The following is a 10,321-nucleotide window of genomic DNA, read 5'->3' as shown; positions in this document are numbered from 1 at the left end:
ATTTATCACAAATAGTATAAAGATTTGTTCAAATCTTTATTCTGCAGCGCTGTTAATTAATTCTTCTTGATGCCATTGGTAATATACTTTCTTGGATTTCCTCCTAGATTTTTATGTACTCTTTTTCAGTTTCTTTTGAAGGTTTATCCCTCACTTGGCCATTAAACAGAAGAGTTCCTTAAATCTTGATGATTGATCCTCTTATTTTCTCAAACTATCCTGTCTCCTCAAGTGATTTCAACCATGCCTGTGGTTTCAATGACCACCTCTAGCCATTTTTATACTAGCCAAACACATAATACTACATGCCAAGTACTATTCTAAGTGCTTTACAAATATTAACTTGTTTACTCTTAACAAGTAGTAAAAAATATTACATTCAGATGAAGAAACTGATGCACAGAGAATAGCATAACAGCAGAGATAAAGGGACGAGAGACCAAAAAGAAATTAGAGCATATTAAAATATAGTTCTTGTTAGCTAAAAGAGTGACAAATTTAAGCAACAACTGACAGAAACGAATAGATTAATGAGTCAACAAATGTAGAGGATTATTTTACACACGTACATCTCTGAGAAATTAATAGGTGAAGCAGAGAAAAGATAGGCATAGATATCAAAATTTTAAACAATACAGTAAACCAGGTTGAGACATCAGATGGTAAATAATCCACTTATTGGATAGTTCACATTATTTTTGAGCACATATAAAATATGTATAAAAATAATGTGATAGGCTACAAAGGAAGCTCTACTAGTGCTGAAGGATTAATTCTATACATACTATGTTTTCCAACCATAAATTGATTAAAGTTAGCTATCCAGATAATTAAGAATAGCTTTAAGACATATTTAGAAACTGAATAACCTATTACTAAATTACCCTTGGGTTAAAGATGAAATCATAATGGAAATTAAGTGATTTAAACACATTTGTCATAAAATAAGAATGTTTAAACACACATGAGTTAAGCATCCAATTTGGAAGTATTTTAAAAAGCAAGAGAGAATACCAAAGGAAACAAGAATAAGTAAGTGAAGTATATAACAACAAAAATAATGCAGTAAATTAACAAAGCCATAAGCTGATTCTTTGATAAAATCAATAATAGAGATAGACCTTTAGTGAGATTAATCAAGCAAAAAAAGAGGAAAGATGCAAGTAAGCAAAATACAGAATGAAAAGGTTAAATAACTATAAATACAGCAGAGATTTTTCTTTGCAAGTATTATACATAACAATTATAATACAACATTTGCTGAATCCTGCTACGATGATGAACTACTATGGGCTGCTGTTTCCTTTCTCTAAATTATAAAAGGGAAACATATATTCTAAGAACTAAGAGAAATTTTTAAAACTCCTGAGGGAGCTGAAGCCTGTCTTAAAATGAATGTGTAGGGAAGAAAGTAGCTGCAGTCCAAGCACAGAAAACAGGGAAAGAATAAGTCGGGAAAAGACAGGTTTAAGTTATTTCTGTTGTCTCTCTCCCACATTGCCCTGGGATTATCAATGTCTGTCCACTCAGAAGAAAGTTAAGGAATAGTCCAGATTTGTTATTTTTCTTTTTAATCTCCAATTGTTTTCACTTTTTAAAAATCTCTTTTGTTCTCTTCCTCACACATACAGCATGCTGGGAGTGGGAGGTGGGCAGGCTGGCAGGAAGAGCATGCCCTTCCACAAGTAAATTTCAGGTTTTTCACAAGGCAAAGTGACATGTTTACTATAGTATTTATGTATTTATTAGTCATTTAACATGTTAAAAACTGTACTTACATTTTTATTTAGTCCTTGTCTTTTGTTTAGTATGTCAGAATTTTTTGGTGTTGTGCTCATAACCTCATTTTCCCTTGAGTAAAATGGGGTTTTATTGCATAATTTTGCATAGTGTGGTGATTTTTAGGAATGTATATGTCATGTTATATCAGAACTGACTACAAGAATAGTCAAAAACTTTTTAAAGTCACTTCTGGACAAGACAGAGTAACAGGGACTGGATTTACCCTCCTACCTGAAGCAATGACAATAACAACAACCAGACAAGAATGCATGAAACAACACTTTTCAAGACAATCAAATAATGAACAATGTCTTAGCTTGGGCTGCCATAACAAAGTACCATAAAATGAGTGGCTTATAAAAAACAGAAATTTATTTCTCACAGTTCTGGAGGCTGGAAGTCTAAGATCAGGGTGCCAGTGTGGTCAGATTCTGCCGAGGGCCCTCTTCTGAGTTGCAGACTATCAACTTCTCATTGTATCCTCACATAAAAGAGAACAGAGAAAGGAAACAAGTTCTCTCTTGACTCTTATAAGGGCACTAATCGTTCATGAGGACTCCATTCTCATGCTTTCTCCTAATTACTTCCCAAAACCCCATCTCCAAATATCATCACATGGGGGGTGGGTAGGGTTTCAACATACAAATTTAGGGGGATGCAAAAATTCCCATCAGACAGTGATCCCTGAAAGATGGGAAACAAATGAGGTAAATCTTACAAATGCCTCAGATTACTGCTTTGAGAGAGTTTCCATACTACAGCTCAGGGAGGAAAACTGAGGAAGAACATGTCAGCTTAGCTGAGTTGTGAAGATGGAGTCGATGGTCCAGGATACAAGGCAGCTACAGATAGACTATTAGAGGAAATAATTGCATCGAAGAAGAATCCAGAGATCTGTACAGTCCCTCTTGAGTATTCAGCAGAGTACTAATAAGCACATAACTGTAAGGAAACAATCCAAAACTGGGGAAAGAACCATCCAAAAGGAATAGAGGGAAACAGTATCTAACACACACACAGGGCTGGAATCAGTACCCGTTCTCACATCTGGACTGGAAAAATTCATACTTCATGGGTGCTGTATATAGTATCTCTACACTCCAGATCCACCTAATGCACCACACAAACAAGACCTGAAAGTATCAAACTGTTTCCAAGTAAAATAACTGTATCCCAGAGCAAAACTCAAGAAAATGTTTAGCAATACAAAAATATCCAACACTCAATAAGGTAATAGTGACAATGTTAGAATCCAATTCAAGATTATCAGGCATACAAAGACGTACTAAAATATGATCCATAATGAAAATAATCAAGCAAAACTAGATGTAAGATGTTAGCTCCTAGGTATGGTTTTCTTTGTATTTATCTTATTTAGGATTTATACGCCTTCTTTAATCTGTATTTTGATAATTTAATTTTCAAAAATTGCTCACCAGTATTTCTTCAAATATTGCTTATCAATCCCCCCTCCCCTCTCTCTCCCACACACCTTACTGTATCCAATCACACATATGTTAGACCATTTATCAATATCTCATATGTCTCTTATGCTCTATTCAATGTTTCCTATCTTTTTTTCTGTGTGCTTGATTCTGGGTATTACCCTGAACACTTTCTCAAGTATATTGCCTACCTCAACTTCATTTAGTTCTTTTTTTGGGTTTTATCTTGTTCCTTCATTTTGAACATGTTCCTTTGTAGCCTCATTTTGCCTAACTTGCTGTTTTTATTTCTATTTATCTGGAAGGTTGGTTAAGTTTCCCAACTTTAGAGAAGTGGCCTTTTGTAGGAGAGTCCTATGTGTCCTAGCAGCACACTCCCCTCTTGTCACCAGTGCTCTATACGCTAGGGATACCCCTCATGTGGGTTGCATGTTTCCTTCTGTTGTTGCAGGATGATTTCTATGAGTGGTCTGGTAGCCTTGCTTGGTTGTCTTGTGGCGAGGCTGCTGGCCACTGGTTGGTGGGGCCAGGTCAAGAGGTGGCTGGCTGTGGAATCCCGGTGGGCCCCTGGGCTAGTCCTCACTCAATGGTGAGTGGAGTCAGGGTCCAGGAGACTCTGGGGCGCTGCCCAACAACAGGTGGGTGAAGCCAGGTCCTGAGGCTAGTGCTGGCTAGGAATAAACCTACCTAAGGCAGTAGAAGACCTGTACTCAGAAAACTATAAGACACTGGTAAAAGAAACTAAAGATGACACAAACAGATGGAAAGATATGCCATATTCCTGATTTAGAAGAATACATAATGTTAAAATGACCATATTACCCAAGGCAATATATAAATTTAATGTGATACCAATTTAAATGCCAATGACATTTTTTACAGATCTAGACCAAAAATTCTAAAATTTGTATGGAAACACAAAAGACCCTGAATAGCTAAAACAATATTGAGAAAGAAGAACAGAGCTGGAGGTATCACACTTCCTGACTTCAGACTATACTACAAAGCTACAGGAATCAAAACAGTATGTATTGGCACAAAAACAGACACATATATCAATGGAACAGAATACAGAGCCAGAAATAAAACACACATGGTCAATTAATAGAAAAAGGAGGCAAGAATATACAGTGGGGAAAAGGCAATCTTTGCAATAAGTGGTGCCAGGAAAACTGGACTGCTACATGTAAAAAACATGAAATTAAAAATAAAAATTTTCTGGGCTTCCCTGGTGGCACAGTGGTTGAGAGTCTGCCTGCCGATGCAGGGGACATGGGTTCATGCCCTTGTCCGGGAAGATCACACATGCTGTGGAGCGGCTGGGCCCGTGAGCCATGGCCACTGAGCCTGCACGTCCAGAGCCTGTGCTCTGCAACAGGAGAGGTCACGACAGTGAGAAGCCCACGTACACCAAAAAAAAAAAAAGAAATAAAAATTTTCTGGGACTTGCCTGGTCATCCAGTGGTTAAGACTCCACACTCCCAATGCAGGGGGCCTGGGCTTGATCCATGGTTGGGGAACTATATCCCACATTGCCACAACTAAAATGATCTCACATGCTGCAACTAAAAAGATCCCACATACTACAACTAAAACCTGGTGCAGCCAGATAAATCAATCAATTTTTGTAAAAAAGAAATTTTCTCACAGAATATACAAAGATAAGCTCAAAATGGATTAAAGACCTAAATGGAAGACTGGAAACCATTAAACTAATAGAAGAAAACATAAGTAGTAATCTCTTTGACATCAGTCTTAGTAACTTTTTTTGCTATGTCTCCTCAGGAAAACAGGGAAAACAAAAGCAAAAATAAACAAATGGGACTACATCAAACTAAAAAGCTTATGCACAGTGAAGGAAACAGTCAACAAAATGAAAAGTCTACCTACTGAACAAGAGAAGATATTTGCAAACCATATATCTGATAAGGGCTTAATATTAAAAATATATAGGAAGAACTCATGCAGCTTAATATCAAAAAACAAACAAACCAATTATAAAATGGGCAGAAGACCTGAATAGGCATTTTTCCAAAGAAGACATACAGAGGGCCCACAGGCACCTGAACAGATGCTGCACATCACTAATCACCAGGGAAACACAAATCAAAACCACAATGAATTTCACCTCACCGTCATTAGAATGGCTATTACCAAAAAAACTACAAATAACAAGGGTTGGAGAGGTTGTGGAGAAACAGCAACCCTCATATACTGTTGGATGGAATATAAAATGGTACAGCCACTTTGAAAAACAGTATGGAGATTCCTCGGAAAACTAAAAATAGAAGTACCATATGACACAGCAATTCCACTCCTGGGTATTTATCCAAAGAATGTGAAAACACTAACTTGGGTAATTCCCTGATGTTCCAGTAGTTAGCACTCGGCACTTTCACTCCCATGGCCCAGGTTCAGTCCCAGGTTGGGGAACTAAGATCCTGCAAGCTGAGTGGTGCAGTAAAAAAAAAAAAAAAAAAAAAACAAGAAAAAAGCCCACTAATTTGAAAAGATACATGCACCCATATGTTCATTGCAGTATTATTTACAACAGCCAAGATATGGAAGCAACCTAAGTGTCCATCAACATATGAATGGATAGAGAGACGAGGGGAAGACGGTGGAAGAGTAAGATGAGGAGATCACCTTCCTCCCCACAGATACACCAGAAATACATCTACACGTGGAACAACTCCTACAGAACACCGACTGAACGCTGGCAGAAGACCTCAGACCTCCCAAAAGGCAAGAAACTCCCCATGTACCTGGGTAGGGCAAAAGAAAAAAAGAATAAACAGAGACAAAAGGATAGGGATGGGACCTGCACAAGTGGGAGGGAGCTGTGAAGGAGGAAATGTTTCCACACACTAGGAAGCCCCTTCACAGGCGGAGGCTTCGGGTGGCAGAGGGGGAAAGCTTCAGAGCCGCGGAGGAGAGCGCAGCCACAGGGGAGCAGAGGGCAAACCGGTGAGATTCCCGCACAGAGGATCGGTGCCGACTGGCACTCACCAGCCCAAGAGGCTTGTCTGCTCACCAGCCGAGGCGGGCGGGACTGGGAGCTGAGGATTGGGCTTCGGTCTGAGCGCAGGGAGAGGACTGGGGTTGGCGGCGTGAACACAGCCTGCAGGGGGTTAGTGCACCATGGCTAGCCGGGAGGGAGTCCGGGGAAAAGTCTGGACCAGCTGAAGAGGCAAGAGACTTTTTCTTTCCTCTTTGTTTCCTGGTGCAAGAGGAGAGGGGATTAAGAGCACCGCTTAAAGGAGCTCCAGAGACAGGCGTGAGCCGCGGCTAACAGCGGGGACCCCAGAGACGGGCATGAGATGCTAAGGCTGCTGCTACCGCCACAAAGAAGCCTATGTGCAACCACAGGTCACTATCCACACCCCACTTCTGGGAAGCCTGTGCAGTCAGCCACTGCCAGGGTGCGGGGATCCAGGGACAACTTTCCTGGGAGAATGCACGGCGCACCTCAGGCTGGTGCAACGTCATGCTGGCCTCTGCCGCTGCAGGCCCGCCCCACACTCCGTGTCCCTCCCTCCCCCATGGCCTGAGTGAGCCAGAGCCCCCGAATCAGCGGCTCCTTTAACCCAGTCCTGTCTGAGCAAGAACAGACGCCCTCTGGCGACCTACACGCAGAGGCGGGGCCAAATCCAAAGCTGAGCTCCTGGGAGCTGTGAGAACAAAAAAGAGAAAGGGAAATCTCTCCCAGCAGCACCAGAAGCAGCGGATTAAAGCTCCACAATCAACTTGATGTACCCTGCATTTGTGGAATACATGAATAGACAACGAATCATCCCAAATTGAGGAGGTGGACTTTGAGAGCAAGATTTATGATTTTTTTCCCCTTTTACTCTTTTTGTCAGTGTGTATGTGTATGCTTTTGAGTGAGATTTTGTCTGCATAGCTTTGCTTCCACCATTTCTCCTAGGGTTCTATCCGTCCTTTTTTTTCTTAATAATTATTTTTTATTTTAATAACTTTATTATCTTTTATCTTACTTTATTTTATTTTACTTTATCTTCTTTCTTTCTTTTTTCCTTCCTTCCCTCCTTCCTTCCATCCTTCCTCCCTCCCTCCATCCCTCCCTCCCTCCTTTCTTTCTTTCATTCCATCTTTCTTTCTTTCTTTCTTTCTACTTCTAGTAATTCTTTCTACTTTTTCTCCCTTTATTCTGAGCCACGTGGATGAAAGGCTCATGGTGCTACAGCCAGGAGTCAGTGCTGTGCCTCTGAGGTGGGAGAGCCAACTTCAGGACACTGGTCCACAAGAGACCTCCCAAATCCACATAATAGCAAATGGCTAAAATCTCCCAGAGATCTCCATCTCAACACCAGCACCCAACTTCTCTCAACGACCAGCAAGCTACAGTGCTGGACACCCTATGTCAAACAACTAGCAAGACAGGAACACAGCCCCACCCATTAGCATAGAGGCTGCCTAAAATCATAATAAGTCCACAGACACCCCAAAACACACCAACAGATGTGGACCTGCCCACCAGAAAGACAAGATCCAACCTCATCCACCAGAACACAGGCACTAGTCCCCTCCACCAGGAAGCCTACACAACCCACTGAACAAAATTTAGCCACTGGGGACAGACACCAAAAAAAACGGGAGCTATGAACCTGCAGCCTGCAAAAAGGAGACCCCAAACACAGTAAGTTAAGTAAAATGAGAAGACAGAAAAACACACAGCAGATGAAGGAGCAAGATAAAAACCCACCAGACCTAACAAATGAAGAGGAAATAGGCAGTCTACCTGAAAAAGAATTCAGAATAATGATAGTAAAGATGATCCAAAATCCTGGAAATAGAATAGACAAAATGCAAGAAACATTTAACAAGGACCTAGAAGAAGTAAAGATGAAACAAGCAACTATGAACAACACAATAAATGAAATAAAAAATACACTAGATGGGGTCAATAGCAGAATAACTGAGACAGAAGAACGGATACGTGACCTGGAAGATAAAATAGTAGAAATAACTACTGCAGAGCAGAATAAAGAAAAAAGAATGAAAAGAACCGAGGACAGTCTCAGAGACCTCTGGGAAAACATTAAATGCACCAACATTCGAATTATAGGGGTTCCAAAAGAAGAAGAGAAAAAGAAAGGGACTGAGAAAATATTTGAAAAGATTATAGTTGAAAACTTCACTAATATGGGAAAGAGAATAGTTAATCAAGTCCAGGAAGCACAGAGAGTCCCATACAGGATAAATCTAAGGAGAAATACGCCAAGACACATATTAATCAAACTGTCAAAAATTAAATACACAGAAATCATATTAAAAGCAGCAAGGGAAAAACAACAAATAACACAAAAGGGAATCCCCATAAGATTAACAGCTGATTTTTCAGCAGAAACTCTGCAAGCCAGAAGGGAGTGGCAGGACATATTTAAAGTGATGAAGGAGAAAAACCTGCAACCAAGATTACTCTACCCAGCAAGGATCTCATTCAGATTTGATGGAGAAATTAAACCTTTACAGACAAGCAAAAGCTGAGAGAGTTCAGCACCACCAAAACAGCTTTACAACAAATGCTAAAGGAAATTCACTAGGCAAGAAACACAAGAGAAGGAAAAGACCTACAATAACAAACACAAAACAACTAAGAAAATGGGAATACGAACATACATATCAATAATTACCTTAAATGTAAATGGACTAAATGTTCCCACCAAAAGACACAGATTGGCTGAATGGATACATAAACAAGACCCATATATATGCTGTCTACAAGAGACCCACTTCAGACCTAGAGACACATACAGACTGAAAGTAAGGGGATGGAAAAGGATATTCCATGCAAATGGAAACCAAAAGAAAGCTGGAGTAGCAATTCTCATATCAGACAAAATAGACTTTAAAATAAAGACTATTACAAGAGACAAAGAAGGACACTACATAATTATCAAGGGATCGATCCAAGAAGAAGACATAACAATTGTAAATATTTATGCACCCAACATAGGAGCACCTCAATACATAAGGCAAATACTAACAGCCATAAAAGGGGAAATCAACAGTAACACATTCATAGTAGGGGAATTTATCACCCCACTTTCACCAATGGACAGATCATCCAAAATGAAAATAAATAACAACACACAAGCTTTAAATGATACATTAAACAAGATGGACTTAATTGATATTTATAGGACACTCCATCCAAGAACAACAGAATACACATTTCTCTCAAGTGCTCATGGAATATTCTCCAGGATAGAGCATATCAAGCCTTGGTAAATTTAAGAAAATTGAAATGGTATCAAGTGTCTTTTTGGACCACAACGCTATGAGACTAGATATCAATTACAGGAAAAGATCTATAAAAAATACAAACACATGGAGGATAAACAATACACTACTTAATAACGAAGTGACCACTGAAGAAATCAAAGAGGACATAAAAAAATACCTAGAAACAAATGACAATGGAGACATGATGACCCAAACCTATGGGAAGCAGCAAAAGCAGTTCTAAGAGGGAATTTTATAGCAATACAATCCTACCTTAAGAAACAGGAAACATCTCGAATAAACAACCCAACCTTGCCCCTAAAGCAATTAGAGCAAGAATAACAAAGAAAAAAACCCCAAATTTAGCAGAAGGAAAGAAATCATAAAGATCAGATCAGAAATACATGAAAAAGAAATGAAGGAAACGATAGCAAACATCAATAAAGCTAAAAGCTGGTTCTTTGAGAAGATAAACAAAATAGATAAACCATTAGCCAGACTCATCAAGAGAAAAAGGGAGAAGACTCAAATCAATAGAGTTAGAAATGAAAAAGGAGAAGTAACAACTGACACTGAAGAAATACAAAGGATCATGAGAGATTACTACAAGTAACTCTATACCAATAAAAGGGATAAACTGGAAGATACGGACAAATTCTTAGAAATGCACAACCTGCCAAGACTCAATCAGGAAGAAATAGAAAATATGAACAGACCAATCACAAGCACTGAAATTGAAACTGTGATTAAAAATCTTCCAACAAACAAAAGCCCAGGACCAGATGGCTTCACAGGCGAATTCTATCAAACATTTAGAGAAGAATTAACACCTACCCTTCTCAAAC

Source organism: Monodon monoceros, unplaced genomic scaffold (genome assembly GCF_005190385.1).
Source record: "Monodon monoceros isolate NGI ecotype Baffin Bay Population unplaced genomic scaffold, NGI_Narwhal_1 Super_Scaffold_18, whole genome shotgun sequence".
Classification (NCBI taxonomy): domain Eukaryota; kingdom Metazoa; phylum Chordata; class Mammalia; order Artiodactyla; family Monodontidae; genus Monodon; species Monodon monoceros.
This window is presented reverse-complemented; position numbering follows the sequence as displayed.